This window comes from Nicotiana attenuata, chromosome 3 (assembly GCF_001879085.1).
Source record: "Nicotiana attenuata strain UT chromosome 3, NIATTr2, whole genome shotgun sequence".
Lineage (NCBI taxonomy): Eukaryota > Viridiplantae > Streptophyta > Magnoliopsida > Solanales > Solanaceae > Nicotiana > Nicotiana attenuata.
This window is the reverse complement of record NC_031991.1, coordinates 52,719,241-52,742,276: the sequence shown is the minus strand read 5'-3', so window position 1 is coordinate 52,742,276 and position 23,036 is coordinate 52,719,241. Positions and strand designations below refer to the sequence as shown.

The 23,036-nt window shown below is 42.6% G+C and overlaps 1 pseudogene; it reads right to left on the bottom strand.

Annotated features, from left to right (window-relative positions):
* On the bottom strand, window positions 19,202-22,549 carry LOC109224377 (annotated as a pseudogene).

Here is a 23,036-nt window from a genome sequence, read left to right as displayed (position 1 = left end):
GTTGCAGCAAATCTCCGGGTGGAGCAACTCAATGAGCTTGATGAGTTTCGGTTTCATGCCTATTCCAGCTCGTCCTTGTATAAGGACAAGATGAAGTACTTACATGACAAGTGTGCCCGTGGCAAGGAATTAAAAGAAGGTGACTTGGTTCTCTTATTCAACTCCCGGTTACGAATGTTTCCGGGAAAGCTCAAGTCAAAATGGAGTGGTCCTTTTGAGGTGGTGTTAGTAACTCCGTTTGGTGCTCTTGATTTGAAAAACAAGAATGGTGAAACCTTCAGAGTTAATGGGCACAGAGTGAAGCACTATCTTGGCAAGTTTGATGACAGCCACGTGGTGGCAATGATCCATCTCAAGTGATTGATGGTAACATGTGTCGTGTCGCGATGTTAAATCAGGCGCTTCTTGAGAGGCAACCCATGTGTTTTTCTTTTTTCTGACTTTCCTCGTAGTGTAGGATTTGTTTTTGACCAACTGGTTGTAAGATGTGTGTAGGAATGTTATGATGAATTGGAGGACAAAACTGGAAAATTTGGCAAAGTCCGAAGTTGGACCGTTGACTTTTCTAAAGTTTCAACCGCGTCCGCGGTGCTATTTTTCGCTGAGAGTGTTGCCATTTTCCGCAACCGCGTGCCATTTTCTGCTCTCAGCGGTAGTTTCAATCAAGTAGCCCTTCTGTTCGACATCAGCGCGGACCGCGGTGGTTTTCCGCGGCCGCGCCAGGTAAATTGTGTGGGTCCTAAGGTCTTTTCTATAAATATGAGATCATGAAGCCTTTTACCCTTTTCGATCTTTTGACTCTCAAGCTAAAATTTCACTGTTCATTTGAGCCCTAATCTGCACAAACACCATTAAAGTTTAGTTTTCCTCACTCATTTCAATTCTGGTAATTTCACTCCTTCATTATTCTTTGGTTCTGTACTTATTTTTCTTTTATTTGTTAGTTTTTACTTCTTCTTCTTCTTTTCTTTTAATTTTGACCTAGGGTTTATTAGGGTTAATTAAATTAGGCTTAAATAGTTAGGGTTGATGACTTAATAGCTAGTTGGGGTTAATAGTATAGATAATGACCACTAAATGCATGGAAAATTGAAACCATAGGATTGCTCAGGCCGATTTTGAAATCCACGGCCGCAGATGTTTTTCCACGGTCAGCGGTACTCAGGTTCAGAGAATTAACTAATAAGGGTCCGCGACCGCGGTTGTTTTTTCGTTAACAGCAGCGCAACCTCCGCGGTCGCGCCCAATTTTCGCGTCAGCGGTGCCATAGAATCAGAGGGTGGGTAGTCTGATCTAAAGGTGTTTAACGGGTGGGCCGGGCCGGGCCTGTATTTTTTGGAGCCGTACGGGTTACGTTCCGGGCCAGTTCCGGGTTGGGTCTTAACGGGTTTAACGGGTTCGGGTTCATCCGGGTAAAAATTGAACCATAAGGGTTATGGGTTGAGGGGGCCGGGCCCGACCGGGTTTAGTATAATTTTTTTTTTTTTGGATTTTGTATAAATATTGTAAGTTATAGTATTAATACAAAGTACTAACATAAAGAATACAAGGAAGATGGGAAAAAATTGCACTTATAAATTGCAAGTGCTATATTTATTTCAAAATTACAAAATTAAAGTTTGCATTTAAAAAGTAAATTAACAAATAAATAGTAAACTAAATTTTCATGCATAATAAATTAATAATACTTCAAATTAATCTAACAAACTAAATCATTAAGCATAAATACGTCTAATAATTTAAAATAACACAAATTGTCTTAACATCTTAAAATAACACATATATAACATATTTTAAAAATAATATGTTACCATCATATTCTATGATTTGAGCATTTATAGTTTTATACCCTAAATATATACACTATATGTTAAATTCCAACAATTTTAAATTATGTTAATTAGTATACAATAATTGGTATATTCATTGTATATCCATGGTATATTTATAGTATATTCATGGTATATTTATGGTATATTCACGGTATATTCATGTTATATTCACGTTCCGGGCCGGTCCGGGCCGGGCCCGTTAACCGGTTTAATGGCACTGTTCATCTAACGGGTTTTATCGGGCCGGGTAACCCGTTTCAAAAATTTAAACCGTCCAAACCCACCCCAACCCCCTACCCAGCCTAGTCCAGCCCAGCCCAGCCCCCCTTACCGGGCCTGTTCCGAGTTTTACCGGTCCGGGCCGGTCCAAAACCGGGCTGACCCGGCCCGTTTAACACCCTTAGTCTGATCCCTACACCTCCGCAGCCACGTAGCATTTTCCGCGGTCGCGCTTCTTTATCCGCTGTCAGCGGTCTGCAAATTTTTAAGCACCGTCAATTGTTCAACTGCTGTTCTTCACTACTTCTTTTAGCACCGGTACTAACAATCTTCCACTGATTATATTTGCAGACAATGGTTAAATCTAGAGGTGGCGGTGAGAAACAGAAGGGGAAAGCAGAGTCCTCCCGGGGTAGGGGACGAGGACAAATTAAGTTAACCCCATCAATACGAAAATAATTGGGGAAATGAGGAAAAATATTAGAGCTACAGACAGAGCTGCTTCCCACTCTGAGGGGAGTGAGTATGTTCCCTCTCGGGAGGCTTTCGAGAGTGACTTTGTGCCCACACATGTACCAGACTTCCCGGGGAGATTGAGACTGACATATGAGCCTACACCCCCAGCCTCCCCTACTTCTCTTGCTTCTTTTGAGTCGTCTGATGGCTCAGCAGAGGGTAGTGAGTCCTCAACTTCAGCCTTACCTACAGCTTCGTCGCCTGGACAGGATCCCATAAATATAGATGCTGAGGTACCGGATGACGGGAGAGGGGGTGATATCCAGACCGGAGTGTGGAAAGGACAAGAAACCCGGAGGTATGGCAATAGAGGTTTGTCAGTGAGCTGGCATATCACAAATTCAAGGAGTGGTGGCCTCAAAAGTCACTCATACATGAGCGCCAGTTTATAGAGCGGGATCTTTTGCCCCACAACCCCAATGTGAAGCAACACTTTAATGAAAGAGTGGGGTGGGACTACTTCACCAGCAAGGTGCCGGATGCTAATGAGCACCTAGTCAAGGAATTCTACGCCAATGCCTCCCACATCAAAAAGGGCACATTTGTGACTAAGGTGCGGAACCTGAAGGTCAAGTTTGATGGGAAGAATCTGAATGATTATCTCGGATTCAATGATGAAGATGAGTCACTATACTTGGAGAAAGTGGCTACGGATGAAGTAGCTCGCCCGTGGTTGGCATCATTATTGGCTCTCCCAGATACTACTCCAACTTGGTTGGCAGCGGGGGTTCCTATCTTGAGGAACACCCTGAACTTTGAGGCAAAGGGTTGGGAGACATTTGTGTGCAACAGACTAGACCCCACTACTCACGACAGTGACATGCCGGTTTCCTGGGCGATTATAGCGGCAGCTATCATAGCGGGGTTCCCGATCAATGTCGGGAATATCATGTCTAGGGTGATCACTAGAGTGGTCAATGAGGGTGATAGATCTTACCCCTTTCCGAACGGTGATAGATCTTACCCCTTTCCGAACTTACTCACCATGTACTTGGAAGATCAGGAGGTGGAGAAAGGGGATTTTGATATCAATGTGAAGCCCAAGAAGCCCTTCTCATGGTACAACCTTCAAGGTGCAGGCAACCCAGAATCCAAAGGCAAAGCAACTACTTCTACTGGCCAGTCTGAAGAGCCAGCAATGGCAGTCACTACTTCTCAGCCTCCCACTGCCATGCCACAGCCCCCCTCGGGACCATCTACTTCCATACCTACCTCAGTGCCTTCCTCATCAGCATACCCATTGACTGCTCATAGGCTGAACCAAACACTCTTCAGCATCAACAACTGGATGCAGGCAGCAACTTCTAAGCTGTCTATACTATCCAGTTCAGTGGCAGCCCAGTCAGTTCCCGCACAGACCCAGGTGCCACCTTCAGTGGAGGAGTCCCTCAAGGAGCTTCTGGACAACCAAAAGAAGCTCTTGGACAACCAAAAGCTTATCATGGATGCTCTTGTAGTTCAAGGAAAAACAATTAAGGAGTTGAGCAAGCAGACAAAGAAGCTGAAAAGACTCGGGCCTCAAAGGAGTCGGTGAAGCAATTGAGAGGAGAGGTGGAGAAGATGAAGTCAGCTGGCGACTTACCATTGGAGCTTTTATTGGAGGATCCGGTTCCAACAGCTCAGGCAGAGCAGGCTCAGGAGCAGGAGACTAAGGGTGAGCCCAGGAGGAGGAGAGTGATGCCCCAGGTTGATGATGTGGAGATTCAGCTGGAGGACCCTGAGGGAGGTGCCCCAGGCACCCAGCCACAAGACCCCGTGCCAGGTGATCCAAGCACCCAGCCACAGGACCCCTTGCAAACAGAGGACCCATAGGGAGTTTTCTTTACTCTCTAACCTCTTTTTGATCTTATTTTTTGTTATTTAGCATTAAGGACAATGCTAGTTCTCATTTGAGGGGGTGGTCCTATTTTGATGATTTGATAGTTGGGTTGTAATGATGATACTATTTTTATTTATGCTTATTTTGCACTTTTGGTATGTATATAACTTTACCATTTATTTTCGTTATTTTTCAATTTTGGTTGTATATAAAGTTACTTTTCCATGTATACATTCATTCCCTCTTATGTATATTCGTCTAATTCCCCTACTGTACATATTTAGTTTACTTTCCGCATTTTACTTCATAACTTCTTTTGCAACTTCCCTTAATAGCATAACTTCTTATTTCATTTAGTAGCTTCTTTTTTGGTTTGTAGCTTCTTATTTTACAAGTTTTTGTAATCAATAAGCCTTTGGTTTTCTTAATACCACGGTTCTTTCCAAAGGTGGAGATTGTGTGAACCGGGTGGCTCTTCCCGATGATGGATGGAATGACAACCTTCTTAAGGGTTTGAGTCTGTTTTCTTTTCGTTCTTGAGTAGATAGTAGCTAGTGAGAAATAGTGCCTCAGGAAAAGATTCACTTGGGCCTAACACATTTACCTTTGACCTTATGGTTAAAAATAAATTGGTGTGTATAAGATGGTGATAGTTGTGACCTTGAGACTCTTGTGTTGACTAAACAATCATCGAGTGGTTTCTCGGAACCATTTGTGTTGCTCAAATCTTAGCTAAGGTTGTTGTGGACCCCCGCATCTGTCTCTTTAGCAATCCTATAGCTTGTGTGGTGAGGTATTAATTTGCAAATCCAAGTCCCGTGCCAATAACTCTAGAACTTGCCCTGAATGTTCGTCTAGGCGAAATCCTAAGTATAGCTCGACTTGAGAAGTGATTATAGGCTCTCCTTGATCCCAATTGAGACTTGAAAACATCCATAGCCCTCCAATGATGATATCCCTAGTCAACCCCGTTGAGCCATAGCCCTTATTATTTTAATAACCATGATGCAAGCCTTTATCCGTTCTAAAATGATCCTCTCTTGGCACCCGATCTTTCCTTAGCACAAGACAAAAGCATAAGTTTGGGGGGAGAGACGAGGGATGCAAAAGTGATAAAAGGTACAAAAGTAAGAAAAGGGAAGGAAAAAGAAAAAGAAAGAAAAAGCCATAAAGTAAAAAAAGAAAGCAAATAATGTAGAAGAAACGAAGCGATTAATAAAAGCGGAAAAAAACGAAAGGCTTGGAAAGACTAGAAAGGAGAAAAAGGATTGACATGAACAAGAAAGAGTGACAGTGTCTCTCTCTAGCCCCTAAGGAAGAAGTAATTGACTCAAAGAGTCAAGAAAAACATAAGTTTGGGGGGAGAGACGAGGGATGCAAAAGTGATAAAAGGTACAAAAGTAAGAAAAGGGAAGGAAAAAGAAAAAGAAAGAAAAAGCCATAAAGTAAAAAAGAAAGCAAATAATGTAGAAGAAACGAAGGGATTAATAAAAGCGGAAAAAAATGAAAGGCTTGGAAAGACTAGAAAGGAGAAAAAGGATTGACATGAATAAGAAAGAGTGACAGTGTGTCTCTCTAGCCCCTAAGGAAGAAGTAATTGACTCAAAGAGTCAAGAAAATGTGAGCCAAATGAAGCAAATGAAGTGCTTAAGGAAAGATGAAACCTTCATAGACCAATATATCCTACCCTGACCCAAAAGCCTTCATTAAATTCCCGCAAAAGCCCTATATGATCTTGAGTTGAGTGAGCTTACATTAGTGGTGATTCACATAAGGGGCAAACTTATGGTACTTAGAGCCGGACTTGTGACCTTCCTTAGATAGAGATGAGTGTATTTTCCACAATCCTCGTTTTGAGTGCTACAATCTAAAAGTGAGTTTTGCTTATGGAGAGTTGAGAAGTATGAGTTTGGGTTCCACAATGACCAAAGTAGTAGAAAGAGTTTCCTTGATGAGTTGAGTCAACTCTTGATACTTTTGTGTCGCACTAAAGCCATGGTGCTAAAAGGTTGTGTACTGTTAATAATGCATTTATGTTGAGGGTAATTGTTAGTCCCAATTGATGCTAGATGAGGTCACTTTAGGACAGCTGAAATTTTCCTTTCTTTTATCTTGAGGATGTGGCAATTACTTTGTTAGCTTGAGGACAAGCAAAAGCTTAAGTTTGGGGGAGTTGATAAATAGGGATTCTAGCCTATTTTGTGCTCCTTTTTTCTTAGGTTTTGGATTAAAAGTGTGTACAAGTATTTCTAAAAGCTAACTTATTGTGATTATTTGTAGTGTTTGGTCAAAAAGAGACAAGAAAGCCAAAACCAGCTCATAAAGGAGTGAAACCTGCACAAGTTCAAAGCCGAGTCAAAAGGGCGCTAACAGCGGAAAAACAGACGCGGACGCGGAGGGTCCACCGCTAAGGCAGTCTTGATTACGCTCTCAGCGGTGGCAAGGTTCAGAGAGTTGCATTTTGGGCTTACAAGTTATCGCCGCCCGCGGTGAAGTTGCGCAACAGCGGTGTCTCTGACGCTGCAGCGGTCAAGTTCCCGCCCTCAGCGGAAATGAGAATCAAAGAACTCAGTCTGGAGCTCAAATTGAAGACCGTGGTCCGCGCTCATATTTTGCGGCCGCGGTAGGAGGAGCGCTAAGGCGATAGTTTTTTCCACTCCCAGCGGACTCAAGATCAAAACCAGCTAAAAAGAGAAGAACCGTGGTCCGCGCTTGCTTTTGCGCGGCCGCGGTAGTCCAAACGCTGAGGCGGTCCTTTTTCCGCTGTCAGCGGTATCCTCGTAGGGGCAATTTTTTCCGAAAAATTTAGCTGTGTATAAATAGTTCTTTTTCAGATTTTTAGGTCATCTATTGTGAGAGGAACACGTGAATAACAGCTTTTTGTTATTTTGAGTAATTTTAGAGCTTGGTTAACCATTAATCTTAGATTCTTCTCTTGTAATTACTTTTTATGGGTTATATTTCATCTAAATCTTTGATTTCTTCTTTAATAATGAGTAGCTAAATCCATTAGCTAGGGTTGTGGCTCAACCCTAGTGTGAGTATTTAATGAGTCTTCAATATTATGGCTTAAATGTTTATGGGCGAATGATATTTGGCTTGTTTTATGCTTTAAATGTTAAATTGGTGGTTGCAAACACTGATTTGTGCCTTTTTGACTTAGGCTCTTCTTGAGAAAGAGAGACTAAGTCTAGGAAATTCAGTCCAACAAGGAATTGGGGTGCATTCAAGAGATTGATAGCCCCAATTAAAGGGTTAAACCTAGAGATAGTAATACCCGACTTGAACTAATATTGCTTGCATTTTTTGAACACCCAATTGGGCTTGAGAAAGCCAATTAGGACAAAGTCACTCAAACTACCGAGAGGTATAGAGTGAGTAGTTACGTGCAATGGCTATATCATGATTCCAACTATAACAAATTTGCCCTAAGTTTTAGATCCTGTTAGATACTCACCTAGTCACTTCCCTAGTGCCTTTCTACCAATTAAGAAGATCCTTACAAAAATATCATACTTAGCTTATTGTCCTACTTCATTAGTGTTCAAGTAGAATAGTAAACAACCAAAGAATTATTGGAAGTGCAATCAAGAACATCGCACATTGCTAGATTAGATTGGAACCCAATTCCAAACCTATCTTAGCTCTCTGTGGAAATCGATCCCGACCCCCTCGGGTAAAAGCTGCATTGACCACTCTTGCCATTCTATAGTGGTATAGAGTTAGAGCCGATCAGACCCCAATTCACCGGAAAGAAGACCGCCGAGTTCTTCAAAAAATGGCACATCAAGCGAATATTCTCCACGCCATATTACCCTGCCGTTAACGGTCAGGCTGAATCCTCCAACAAAATAATAGTGTATATCTTGAAGAAAAAGCTTGAGTACGCCAAGGGACTATGGCCGAAATTACTACCAGAGGTACTGTGGGCATATCGCACCACGCCAAAAACAAGCATAGGAGAAACGCCATATTCACTAGTCCACGGGACTGACGTCATGATACCGGTCGAGGTTGGGGAACCCAGATTGAGATACTCCAACGAAAGTGGGCCAAGCGATGACGAAAACAGAAAATAAGACCTCGACGAAGCAGAGGAGCGAAGAGACATGACTTACATAAGAATGGTATCCCAAAAGCAACAAGCATAACGATACTACAACAAAAAAGCCAAAGTACGACCACTCAAAGTCGGAGACTATGTACTCAAGGCCAAAACACAAGCGAGCAAAGATTCGAGAGAAGGCAAACCAGGAACCAATTGGGACGGGCCATATAAAATCACAGCAGCAACAAACAAAGGATCTTTCCAACTGGTAACAATGGAAGGAAAACTACTACAAAACAATTGGAACGTCGCCCATCTCAAATACTTCAACTTCTGAAAATAGACGCCCTGCACGTCGTACTCTTTTTCCCTCATCCGGGTTTTGTCCCAGTTGGGTTTCTCGGAGAGGTTTTTAATGAGGCGACAAAGGGGACGTCTCGAAGTTCAAGTATAATTTATCGACCCGCCTGCAGAATACTTCTCCATGCCGAACGATGAAGGGACTGGATACGTGGGAACTTCTCCAATATATGTATAAAACAAACAGACACGCGTAATATTCTCCAATGAATGAAATAAAGCAGCATCTTTACTCTCCACCAAGTCTTTTCATACTCTACTTTCGACCTCGGTCGAATTATTTTACATTCGACCTCGCTCGAATTATCTCACATTCGACCTCGCTCGAATTATATCACATTCGACCTCGCTCGAATTATTTTACATCCAACCTCGCTCGAATTATTTTACATTTGACCTCCCTCGAATTACACATTCGACCTCGCTCGAATTATTTTATATTCGACCTCGCTCGAATTATTTTACATTCGACCTCGCTCGAATTATATCACATTCGACCTCGCTCGAATTATTTCACATTCGACCTCGCTCGAATTATATCACATTCGACCTCGCTCGAATTATATCACATTCGATATCGCTCAAATTACATCACATTTGACCTCGCTCGAATTATTTTACATTCGACCTCACTCAAATTATTTTACAACTCCGCATCGCTCATCGCTTGCAGTGCCGCGTTCTTAGAAGTCGCGCACAAGGGGGCAAAGGACGACACCGCCCGTTCTGAGTTGGTCAAAAGGTTATAACCCACGGGAATGATTACTTGCCGGTTGGGACCCTCCGTCCTTACCTCCACACGAGTATTCCTTCCAGGAAGGCCTGTACCTCCTCCGGATCGACATCCGAGCCAGAACCATCCCCCGCAGGTACCGCTCTATTTCCCCCAGCCGCCGATGACGCGCCACCTTCTGCGGCCCTTACAAGCTTCCCGTCATCACACACACCCCTCGGCCCCAAAGGGCTTCTTCTCCATAACGGTACCCACCGTAAAAATGGTCCCTACATCTGGTGCAAGTGCAGATGCCGCTTCCGGAGCAGTGATTGTCTCTGGCTCAATATCAGCAACGACGGCCTTCCCGAGCCCTATCCTTCGCCTTTTTCTCGACGGCGACTCCTTCCCAGTAGAAGACTCGTCTACAAGATGATAGATGGGCGGGGAAGAGATTTTATCTCGCACGGCAAGAGTCAGAGGAGCAGAATCCCCCATTGGCGGAGCTTGAGTACGACCTCCACGAGTAGACTCAGCTAAAGCAAATTGCATCCCAAACGATGCGATAGCTTGGCGAAATGCCGGCACTGGAGCCTTCTTCTTGGAAATTCATCGACCTATCACCAAAGGGAGGTCATATCAAATAGCAGTGGTAAACAACAATAAGCCGAAGCAAAAGCAACACTTATTGGACGGGACTTTGGGTCCAAAACGCTTGTAAAAAGACGCCTAATCACGAATCCCCACCACGTGAGGTAACACGCGAGCCACCCAATCTTCAATGTCGAAAATAGGAGAAGGTGCGCGCCTCTCAGCTGAAAAACAAGAAAACCGCAAGTGAGCTGAAAATGAAAGGGTGAAGAAAGATAACGAGCATACGACCAAAACACTTACAATTATGGTTCCACTGCTCGGGAAACCCAGTCGGGTCCGCCACCAAGTGCTCGATCTTGATGAAGAAATACTTATGCCAGAACTTCCGATTCGTTCTGTCATCCATCTCGACCACTAACCCTCTGGTCCCACGATGCCATAGGTGTATCATAGTACCTCTATAAAAACTAGGCGAAAATAAGTGCAGCAGGTGGTGAACATCGACCTCACAACCTGCCAACTCCGCATACTTCGTCAATATCAAGAAAGCTTTATACAAGTAAGGAGAGAGTTGCGCCGGGCAGACGTTGTAAAACCGGAAAAATTCCTCCGCCAGCGGAAGGAGAGGAAGAGTATAATCAATCAAGAACGGGTAGGCATAGAAAGCAAAATACCCAGGTCGATGAACCTCCACGATGTCGCCCCCGACTGGAACTATATCGACATGGGGGGGATGCGATATTTGGGCCGTAGTTCGGCTATGTGAGATGGTCCGGTCTCCAAGGGCACCTGAGCGGGAGAAGGAACAAGTTCCTTTGGAAAATCACTTCTAACGTATGGATTTTTGGGGACTATCTCCTCCGCGGTAGGGAAGCTATCATCCTACTCAACCATGAATTCCTCACTGCCGGGAGGAAGGGCCACCGATAACGGGGTGGCATCGGGAACCTTGTCATGAATGTGAGGGTGTTGTGACATATTTCAACAATGAAACGTATTCTATCAAGCCCGAAGAAGAAAATAACAACTGGTAAGAAGAGGGATTGTGACTGAAAAAGCTATAAGGAATCAGGAACAGAAACCGGGGAAGAAGATCAAAAGAAGAACATCACTCATGCAAAGTGAGGAATGGTGAAAACTTCCAAAAATGAAACCCCATCTATTTATAGGGTTGGGTGGTGCGAGAATCGAAGCAAAGGATCGTCAATGGCACCAAAACCAAAGCGACAGACACACAAGCACTGCATCGGGAAGATGCATAATGATGACGCATGTGGCCATGACGCCACCTCACAATAGCCATACCAACCACAGTTTTGCTGGCTGCGTCATTTTCTCGACCTCGGCCGATTCGATCAAATCAACATGACCAAATTTCTTCTAAACGGATGCAAACCGGGCCAGCTTTATCGAGGGCGTGCAAGGCCACGACCTCAACAAGTGGAGGAACTAACTGTATTGGTCTAAATTTGGCGACTTGATAAAACCAGATATAAGATCGAGAACGGGGTCGACCAAGGCGTAATAGCAAAAAGCCGTCTTCAAGAGAATTGTAGTCGAGGATGGGCAACCGGGGCAAAGAAATAATGGTAGGATAGATTTGGGGATGAATACAAAGAGTATTCCTTTGGATATTCCTCATTTTGTACTTTTTACGATTTCTTGAAAATACCCCTTATAAATAGGAAGAGATAGAGAATAATAGGAGATCTTCACTTTCTAAGAAAAACATATTGTAAAAGGATGACTTGAGAGAATATACAAAAGTTATCTTGTTCATTGATTATCTTATTCCAGCGCACTTTATTTGATCTTTGTTCACAAGATCCAAAGATTCCATAATCACCTTCTCTTCTCCTCTTTCCACGTTGATGTCAGGGGAAAGATCCATCCAAGTCATATAATAATTGGGTGGTAGATTCTTTCTTATTACCTTTATTGCCGTTATCTACATTTATTGCATATTTGTGTTATCATATTTATTAGCTTTAATAGGATACAAATCTGCTATATAGCGCTGTCAAAACACAATTCATCTTATCGGTTTCCTATATGTCGCGCCCCTTTTTTCTCGCGAAATTGGGTTTAGGACATTTGGGAGGACAACTCGTTCCCTTTTGGGGAATTGGGTTTGATTTGAAGAGTCGCCACCTAATGATTAAAGTGCATTAGGACACTAAGAAGGGTTTGATTTGAATAACCAGAGATTGGGTAAGGGCTTGAAATTATCCCAAGGGGAAGGTGTTAGGCACCCCTAAGGATCCACTAGTGTGGTTCCCGACCAAACTATTGTTGTGAACATAAGCGCAAATAACACATAGGCAAATAAAGACTTCAAGTAAGAGGGGATTTTCACATAATGGTTACAAATAAACAAAGTTAGAAAGAACCAAAAGAAAGCTGATTTTTCTTAAAGAAATAGTTTGAAATTGGAGAAGAAGCAAAGAAACAAAGAAACAAAGGGAGGGGGGGTCCTAGGTTTATAAATAATATGGATCACCCCACACAACATCCGGTAATCACTCATCAGTGAGGGGCTACACGTGATGTTATCGCGTGGTCATCATATCCATATCTACCCTTTCCCACCCCGTTAAGGTATTAAAGCGCGGAATGGTCTCGTTTACTTATTGCATGCTATTACCCGCCCCAATCCTATCAGTCCCGGAGGCATTTAGGACTACTAATCCTAAAGGGAAGGGATATTAGGCTTGTTTATAGTTTCAAAGGCAAAACTCTACGGCGACATACAAAAACACGTATAGCAAGTTGGGGGAAGCACATAACAAGTAAAAGGCTAAGATATACCTCCTTTGACAGAGAAGCACAAAATTTAGCATGTCTTGCACATACTGTTTAGGGTCTGATTAAAACTTAAAGGTTGAGGCAGACTGATTTGTTACATAGTTCAGATAAGAAGCCCGAATCAGACCTGCCTGCTGGTTGTAGCTAATAAAAATCTGATTCAGTTTATAAAATTTACCCTATGTTTCGCCTAAGTGTTGGACGAGGGTCCTATAGGCATGATATCTACTGATTTCAGAAACAATGAAGTAAACTGAATACATACTGATTTGAGAAAAGTTGTCAGTTATTAAAGAAAGGCAAGTTTTAGCGAGAGATCATAAGTTCTGCAACTGATGGTACGTCATTATTACTGGTTTTAGACTTATAAGCGAGTGAAGCGATTCAAACTTGATTAAATGCTCCTATAGACATGCTTTCTATGCGTTGTTGATTTTTAAACATTTTTTATAGACATGGGGAAATGCAAAAACCTTATGGACATGATATCTAGATGCTGAGCCTATGAACATGATATCTAATTGCAGTTGATTGATTAAGACCTATAAACATGATTGCCTAATGAAGAATGGATATGCAAGATTCAGAAAGACCTATAGGCGTATTTTCTATATGCAGAATTCCGATTTCCGGGTAATTACAGACGTGGTATCTATATGAGAGAATGCAGAATTCCTACAGACATGGTATCTATATGAGAAATGCAGAATTCCCACAGACATGGTATCTATATAAGAGAATGCAGAAATTCAGAAATAACCTATAGGCAGGATATCTATATGAGAGTGCAGGAATTCAGAAAGTACCTATAGACAATATATCTATATGAGAGTGCAGAAATTCAGAAAGTACCTATAGGCAGGATATCTACCCTTTGCATACATAGTTATCCCTCCCTTTTCCACTAGCCATCCCCAAGAGTTTATTACAAATTATTACAGCCCAGAAAAATTAAAGAATACATTAGAAATTAAAAGTACAACCAAGGAGAGCCTGATTCGGACTTCCTGTCTGAAATATGAAGTAAACCAACTCCAATGAGATCATGATCCAAAGCCTTTCTCCCATTTGGATGTGTCAGAGTTCCCTAAGTGTCTCATGTGGACTCCGGACAGTGCTCACACCCAAATGTATCACCAGATTAAGACATAGTGCAGTGTAGAAGGGTCAGCCCTCAAGTTTCCAAGTTCAGAGGGAACTCAAGGTCCCAAGGCAAGGCTCACAAGAGGGGGGCAGAACTTAGGGACTAAGAGAGAGTGCAGGTGCAGAAATAGAGTGCTGAAAGGGGGAAAGGGAAAGGGAAACAATTACAAATAAATACACATAGGGGTGCAGGGGAAATAGGGAAGTTGAAAGAAGCAAGAGCATGCTGTGAGCATACCCAGCAATAGGGAGTGCTAGCATACCCATAAGCCTGTTAGAACACATTGTTTAGAGGCTCGGATCCCACAGGATCAAGTTTAATTCATGGACAGCAACTTACATATTGCCATGTCTTAAACCATAGCTCAAGCACATAAAGGGGGTAGGGAATAAGGATTCATACCGAAACAGGCAGAAAGAAATCAGCATGCTAATTTAACTATTAAACTCTACACGAACAGTAAGTAGACATGGATACACAAGTTGTAAATAAACACATTGTTGTGATGCTGAAGCTTAAATTAGGACATACCAATTTCAAAGAAACAAATAAAGAAAAAGTAGTAGGTCTTGTAAATAGGCCACAGTGCAGACAAGAAGAGAGAATACTGTTATGTGTGAGTATGAGTTCAGAAGGATTGTGAATTCTGTTGAGTTTGTGAAAGGGTCGTGCCTTTATAGTGTGAAAATCAGGCAGAAATAAGGCAAGAAAGCAGTTAAGGAACTGAATATCAATTAAGAATCAATCACACAAGACTTTCCTTAATTAAGAAATTCAGAAACGGGTAAAAACTATTTGAGGAAAGAAAATAAATAAGCACTTTGTGCAAAGTAGGCAATTTGGGGTAAATACATAGAAGTTTTATTTAAGTACAGAATTTTGAAATACGCGGTTTCACAATTAAGGTAAGAAAATCAATTAGTAGCCACAAATCAGAGGTTAGAGATTTTGTATGAATGAACCAAGTTAGAAAAGCTGAGAAAGATTTTTAACTTAAGTCGAGTCACAGGGAAAATCAGCAAACAAGGAAAGAAAATCAATCAGACCTATTCAGAAGGGAGTCTGAACTAATCACAAATTTGAAAGCCATTTTAGAGGGAAGTTCATCACATATAAAGAGCATACAGACATGTCACGCAAGAAGATGTCGTGTCATTGTAAAATCAGTAGAAGAATCCAGTGTAAAAGAGTTTAGGAGAGTTTAGCAAAAGTCAGCGTCGTATGAAAGACAATGATGTCCCAACTCAGTTCAAAGACTCGAAATTGGTCTGAAGAGTTGGGGGTTTTGAAATAAAACCCTAGCTCAGGCAAATCACATAGCCAAACTTGGAAGAACCCCCAAATTCTAGGGTTTACACCATTAATCGAGTGCAAAGATGAGAGGGTAAGTAATTAAATCGAAACAGGTTCAGAGGTCTCAGAAAAGAACTGAAACTTCTAACACGTTTCTTTCAGCAACAGAAACTCATGAGAAACATGATAGAAAAGTAACATGCAGAACACAGTAGAAGAGCTCAAAGGAAACAGAGTAGAAGAAACTAATTTGAAACATAATGGGAAAATTGATAAGAACAGTAGGAGAAGCATATTAAGACGTTTTTTAGAAGAAGCTTAACCAGAACTCAGTATGTGGAACTTAATAAGAAACACTTAAGAACATAGTAAAAGAAGATACAGTAGGAGAAACACACAAGAATACAGTAGAGGAAAATACAGTAGAAAAAGCATGCAAGAACACAGTATAAGAAAATACAGTAGAAGGAGCATACAAGAACACCGTAGAAGAAGCATACAAGAACATGGTAGAAGAAAAAATACAAGAACACAATAGAGGCAAATACACACAAAAAAGAAAGTTAGAGAAACATTTAAATACTTTCAGAAAAACCCTAGATCGGAAAAGAAATGGTTTTGAAAGTAGTTTTTGAAAGAAAAGCCAGGAAAATCGTTTAAAATCTTAAGGAAAGCATGGATATGGAACAGATCTAAAGAGATCAGAAAAACCTCAAAACTAGGGTTTTCAGAGGAACCCAAACGACGAGAAAGGCTTGGATCTAAGCAAAAGGAGTCGAGACCAGGCTTCGAAATAGACATAGCTTGCCGGAACGGGACCGGAGATGGCCGTGGAACTCGAATCGACAGAGGTCTGGACATAACCCTTCATGGTCGAGTCATGGAGCTTCAGTCAACCAAACGTGAGGAGCCATAGGTGGCTTGGTGGGTGGTGAAACCACCATAGATCTAGGTTAGAGGGTGACCAGAGAAGATGAACAGAATTCATCGGAGAGGAGGGGGTGGGGAAGGTTCTAGAGAGAACCAGAGGTTAGAGAGATAGAGACGAGTGAGGGAAAAATGAGGGGTATTGGGGGGTCGTTTGGTTTAATTTAGGTAGGTTAAACGGGGACCGTTGATCTGAATGATCAACGGTCCAGATTGGATGGGGTAGGTGGGTCGGGTAGGATAATTAGGATTGGGCTGGGTATTGGATTGGTCTAATTTGGGTTGGGGCTTGGGTTTAATTAGGCCAAATTAGAAAGCCAAATGTGGCTATAAGTTAAATAGCCTCTTTTTCCCTCTTAATTTATAAAAAATAATAAACAAATTTCTGGAAACAAATTAAAAGTACTAAAATGTCTTATAATATATAATTATTAATTTAAAAATATAAAATCCCATTTTATAAATATGAGACGGATTTAAACTTAAAAATGGCTAATATTGCAATTATGCAATTTTATCCTTACAAATACCAGATAAAAATGTGTAAAAAATATCTTAGCCATATTTTGGTACAAACATAAGAATCCAATAAATAAATCACCAAAAATGATAATTTTAGGGACCATCATTGGGTTTTTCTTGATAAAATAGGGCAGTAAATTGATTTAAAAATCTTTGAAAAATTAAGGAGAAATAGTAGGACCTTGGGATGTACTTATATATGCCTATATAGCTATTTTGAGGGTCCTTTGCATATTTAAAAAAAATATAGGAAAAAATTGGGTATCAACAGCTGCCCCTATTTACCCGGGAAGGATGAAAGAGTTGTCGGGTAAAGATATGATGACCGATTTTGACCGGATGAAACGGCTTGAAGAGGTTTGGCCGTGCCCTGGCTTCTGAGCTACCTACACATCCCTGGTCTTACAGGAATCAGGCCATATGTAGTTCGGGATCCGTCGGCGGAGTATGCCGATGGAGACCTTTTAAGAACGAATGCAATATTCAAGTTAAGGTCTAATAGGGTTGCGGGAACTGGAGCGGAATTGCTCCTGCCGAGATGGCCGTTGCTCGCCGGTTTACCTGCAAATAAGTAAATACGGGCATAGATTGTAAATTTAAACATGATGCAAATTCCCGTCGGACCATGAATGCTGTCTTTGGACGGTTAGGATGACGTCCTCAGACCATGATGTCCTGGGCCATGAAGCGTATAATAAAGGATTCGCAGGCCATGAAATGATGCTCTCGGGCTATGAGAATGATGCCTCCGAACCATGATGCCTTTGAATAATGATATGCAAAAGATTAAATGGGGTCCTCAGGCCATGGCATGGCGTTCTCGGGCTATGAAAATGGTGCCTCCGAACAATGACGCCTTCGGACAGATTGGCGATCTTTCAGCCCATAAGATGCAGTGTTTGGCGATCTTTCAGCCCATGCAATGCAATAGGTGGCGATTTTTCAGCCATGCAAGCGTAAGTAAAGTGGCGATCTTTCAGCCATGCAAACGTAAATAAAGCGGCGATCTTTCAGCCATGCAGCGTAAATAAAGTGGCGATCTTTCAGCCATGCAAACGTAAATAAAGTGGCGATCTTTCAGCCATGCATATGGAGACAGTGCTTATAGCCTGTTTGGCCAAGCTTCTTTTTGGCCAAAAGTGCTTTTTTTTGCCAAAAGCACTTTTGGCCAAAAATTGAGGTGTTTGGCCAAGCTTTTGGAAGGAAAAAAGTGCTTTTGAGAAGAAGCAGAAGCAGTTTTGGAGAAGCAGAAAAAAGCAGCTTCTCTCCAAAAGTATTTTTTTGAGAAGCACTTTTGAGAAAAATACACTTAGAAGCAGTTTTTTTAAGCTTGGACAAACACTAATTGCTGCTCAGAAGTGCTTTTCAAACTAATTAGCCAAACACAAACTGCTTCTCACCAAAAGTACTTTTGAGAAAAGCACTTTTGAAAAAAAGCACTTCTCAAAATAAGCTGATTTTTGCAGCTTGGCCAAACGGGCTATTAGTCTCGGAAGGCAGAATGGTAGCCTTATGCAATGCAGAGGATGCAGATGGAGGTAGAGCTTAACCTCGGAAGGCAGAATGGTAGCCTTATGCAATGCAAAGAATGTAGATGGAGACAGAGTTTAGTCTCGGAAGGCAGAATGGTAGCCTTATGCAATGCAAAAATGTAGATAGAGACAGAGTTTAGTCTCGGAAGGCAGAATGGTAGCCTTATGCCGGAAGTAAAAAGGCAAATGATAATGGAGTTTTTCTTAGCTGATAGCAGGTTGCGACATTGTGCCTGCTGGGGACACTGTTGTGTGCATATAGCAACTGTAGGTAAGTGCAACGATTCTGAGAGTTGTATTTCTGAACAATGTTTGTCTCGTGAGTGTATAGTATCTCTGATGATTTTGCAACTTGAATGCCTGCATCCAAAGAAAAGTCGTGAGTTTTGTAGAGGGGGGAGGTTAGTTCGTATCCCCGCTGGCTCTGCTTGATCTGCGTGATCTTGATCTGGTGATACGGTACGTATCGTTGGGGTAGCGTTGCTAAACAAGCGATTTTGAAAATAGACATGCATGATTTAGCAAAAAATATAACATAAATGCATAATTAAGAATATCTTTCTTTAGATGAACCGACGACCGTGACGTGGTTCAAGACATTGCAACCTTTCTTGCTACGGAATTTTGAGGGACCTCCTCAAAATTCTGCCCCAGTTTACCTGGCTGCTGCTTCTGACGGCTGCTTGCGGCGAATGGCTGAAATCACTTCGGAATTTTGAGGGTCCTCCTCAAAATTCTGCCCCAGTTTCCAATAGCGGGGGAAATAAAATTTTTATTGCATTGTGACCGAACCCATAGGGCTGCCTACGTATCCCCTCTTAAACGGGTATCAGGTCAGGCGTAGTTCGATGTTACATCATACAAGGAAAGCATAAAGGTTACACGCAGTATCTCTTGACTGCGTCTGAATTGATCGGCTTTGGCCAAACTTCTCCGTCCATTTCTGCAAGTATGATGGCTCTTCCTGTTAGAACCCGGTGAACCATATATGGACCCTGCCAGTTGGGAGAGAACTTCCCTTTGGCTTCATCCTGATGCAGGAAAATTTTCTTTAACACCAGCTGCCCCGGTGCGAACTGTCTTGGCTTGACTCTTTTATTGAAGGCTCTGGACATTCTGTTCTGGTAAAGTTGACCATGGCAAACCGCATTCATTCTCTTTCCGTCTATAAGGGCTAGCTGCTCGTAGCGACTCTTCACCCATTCTGCATCGTCGAGCTCAGCTTCCTGTATGATCCTTAAGGAAGGAATTTCTACCTCGGCGGGAATGACTGCTTCTGTACCATAAACCAGCATATAGTGGGTTGCCCCAGTTGATGTGCGGACTGTGGTGCGGTACCCTAGTAAAGCAAATGATAGCTTCTCGTGCCACTGCTTATGCTTCTCTATCATTTTCCTTAGTATCTTCTTGATGTTCTTATTGGCGGCTTCTACGACTCCGTTCATCTGAGGTCTGTAGGCTGTAGAATTCTTGTGTCTGATTTTGAAAGTTTCACATATGGCTCTCATCAAGTCACTATTGAGGTTGGAGCCATTATCAGTGATGATTGATTCTGGAATCCCGAATCGACAAATGATGCGGTCGCGGACAAAGTCTGCCACGACTTTCTTGGTCACTGCTCTGTAAGATGCTGCTTCAACCCATTTGGTGAAATAATCAATTGCCACTAGGATAAACCTGTGTCCGTTTGATGCGGCAGGTTCGATTGGTCCGATAACATCCATTCCCCAGGCGGCGAACGGCCATGGTGAGCTTGTTGCATTAAGCTCATTTGGAGGTACCTTGATCATGTCTGCATGTATCTGGCAGCGGTGGCATTTCCGGACGTACTGGATGCAATCTGTTTCCATAGTCATCCAAAAGTAACCAGCCCGGAGTATCTTCTTGGCTAAGACAAAACCATTCATATGTGGGCCGCAGGTCCCAGCATGGATTTCTTCTAGTAGTTTAGATGCTTCTTTCGCATCAACACACCTTAGTAATCCCAAATCCGGAGTCCTCCTATACAGGATTCCTCCGCTGTGAAAGAAGTTGTTAGACAATCTTCGGAGCGTGCGTTTCTGTGTGGTGTTTGCAAGCTCTGGGTATTCTCCTTTTGCCAAATATTCCTTGATGTCATGAAACCAAGGTTTTCCATCTGCTTCTTCTTCGACATGAGCACAGTAAGCTGGCTGATCATAGATCTTCACCGGAATAGGATCAATGAAGTTCTTATCTGGATGTTGTATCATGGATGATAGGGTAGCCAATGCATCGGCAAACTCATTCTGGACTCTGGGAACATGCTGGAACTCTGTCTTTGTGAACCTCTTTCTCAACTCCTGTACATGATGCAGATAAGGGAGTATCTTGGAGTTCTTGGTCGCCCATTCTTCTCGGACCTGATGTATAAGCAAGTCCGAATCCCCAATTACTAGCAACTCTTGGATGTTCATGTCAATGGCCATCTTGAGCCCTAAGATGCAGGCTTCGTATTCGGCCATGTTGTTGGTGCACGGGAACCTGAGTTTGGCAGACACCGGATAATGCTGACCGGTTTCTGACACTAGGACTGCTCCTATGCCAACTCCTTTGAAATTTGCTGCTCCATCGAAAAACATTCTCCAACCATCATAGGATTCTGCAATATCCTCTCCTATGAATGATACCTCTTCGTCAGGAAAATACGTCTTTAGGGGTTCGTATTCTCCGTCCACGGGATTCTCGGCAAGGTGATCTGCCAATGCTTGTCCTTTGATCGCTTTCTGAGTTACGTAGACAATGTCAAATTCACTCAACAGGATTTGCCACTTGGCTAGCTTGCCGGTAGGCATGGGCTTCTGAAAGATGTACTTCAAAGGATCCATCCTTGATATGAGATATGTGGTATAGGCACAGAAGTTGTGCCTCAACTTCTGAGCTACCCAAGTCAAAGCACAACAGGTGCGCTCTAACAGAGAATACCGGGCTTCGTACGGGGTGAACTTCTTACTGAGATAATAGATGGCCTGCTCCTTCCTCCCCGTTTCGTCATGTTGCCCCAGAACACAACCGAATGCTCCATCCAATACTGCGAGGTAGAGTAATAGAGGTCTACCTGGCTCGGGCGGGACCAAAACTGGTGGTGTTGACAGGTACTCCTTGATTCTGTCGAAGGCCTTCTGGCAGTCATCGGTCCATTTGGTAGCGGCGTCCTTCTTCAACATCTTAAAGATTGGCTCGCAGATAACTGTAGATTGAGCTATGAACCGGCTGATGTAGTTGAGTCTCCCCAAGAAACTCATTACGTCCTTCTTGTTCTTTGGCGGTGGCAACTCTTGAATAGCTTTGACCTTTGATGGATCCAGTTCTATTCCTCGGTGACTTACAATGAAGCCAAGTAGTTTTTCGGCAGGAACCCCGAACGCACATTTTGCGGGATTCAGTTTTAGGTTGTACCTTCTCAGTCTATTGAAGAATTTCCTCAAATCTTCCATGTGATCAGTGGCCTTCTTTGACTTAATGATTACGTCGTCTACGTACACCTCGATCTCCTTGTGTATCATATCATGAAAAATGGTAGTCATGGCCCTCATGTTGGTGGCCCCTGCATTCTTTAACCCGAATGGCATCATCTTGTAGCAGTACATCCCCCACGGCGTAATGAAAGTCGTTTTCTCAGCATCTTCTTCGTCCATCCAGATCGGATGATACCCAGCGAAACAATCTACAAATGATTACAACTCGTGCTTGGCGCAATTGTCAATCAGGATGTGTATGTTTGGCAAGGGGAAGTCGTCTTTTGGACTGGCCCGGTTGAGATCCCGGTAGTCGACACAGACTCTGACCTTCCCATCCTTCTTCGGTACTGGCACAATGTTGGCTAACCATGTTGGATATTCTACTACCCTGAGAACCTTAGCTTTGACCTGCTTAGTGACTTCTTCCTTGATTTTCAGACTCATATCAGGCTTAAACTTTCTGAGCTTCTGCTTTACCGGTGGACACGTCGGATCAGTTGGTAGTTTGTGTGCCACAATAGATGTACTCAGACCAGTCATGTCATCGTACGACCAGGCGAATATGTCCTCGTACTCCTTTAGGAATTCTGTGTATTCTTCCTTTTCTGATGGTGACAAATGAATGCTGATTCGTGTTTCTTTGACATTTTCTGCATCTCCCAGGTTAACAATCTCAGTCTCGTCCAAGTTGGACTTAGGTCTGTTCTCAAAATTCTCAACTTCTTTAACAATCTCTTCCGGTATATCATCTTCCTCTGATTCTATGTCCGTTTGTTGCGTTGTCTCATTGCATGTCACAGTCATCGGTTCATCAAGATAAGTAATAGTAATTCTGTATAAATAAAGTAATGAGATAAAATAATAAGAGTAAGATTTATAAGGAAACCGAAATGCTTTGATAAATTCCATAACTGTTTTGGACATTCGAAGATCTTATTGCGAAAATTTAAAATGCGAAAGGAAAGTCAACTAGTAAAATAAAAGATAGTGCATGATGCTTGTTCAGCCTTGCTACCCCGAGGCTTGCCGGGCTCTGGTGGTTCTGATAGTCCAATTATTGAGGCGTGCTCCTCTGCTTACAGCTAGTATGGAAGGGCCTTCCTCCCCCTCCTCCTCGAAAACGACACAACCATCCATGTCATCGTCTTACAGGAACAAATTCCTCACTGCTGCTAGTGCTTCTTCTCCTTCTGACCCGTAGATAACTTCGGCCGGTTCGAAAGTCTGATCCAAG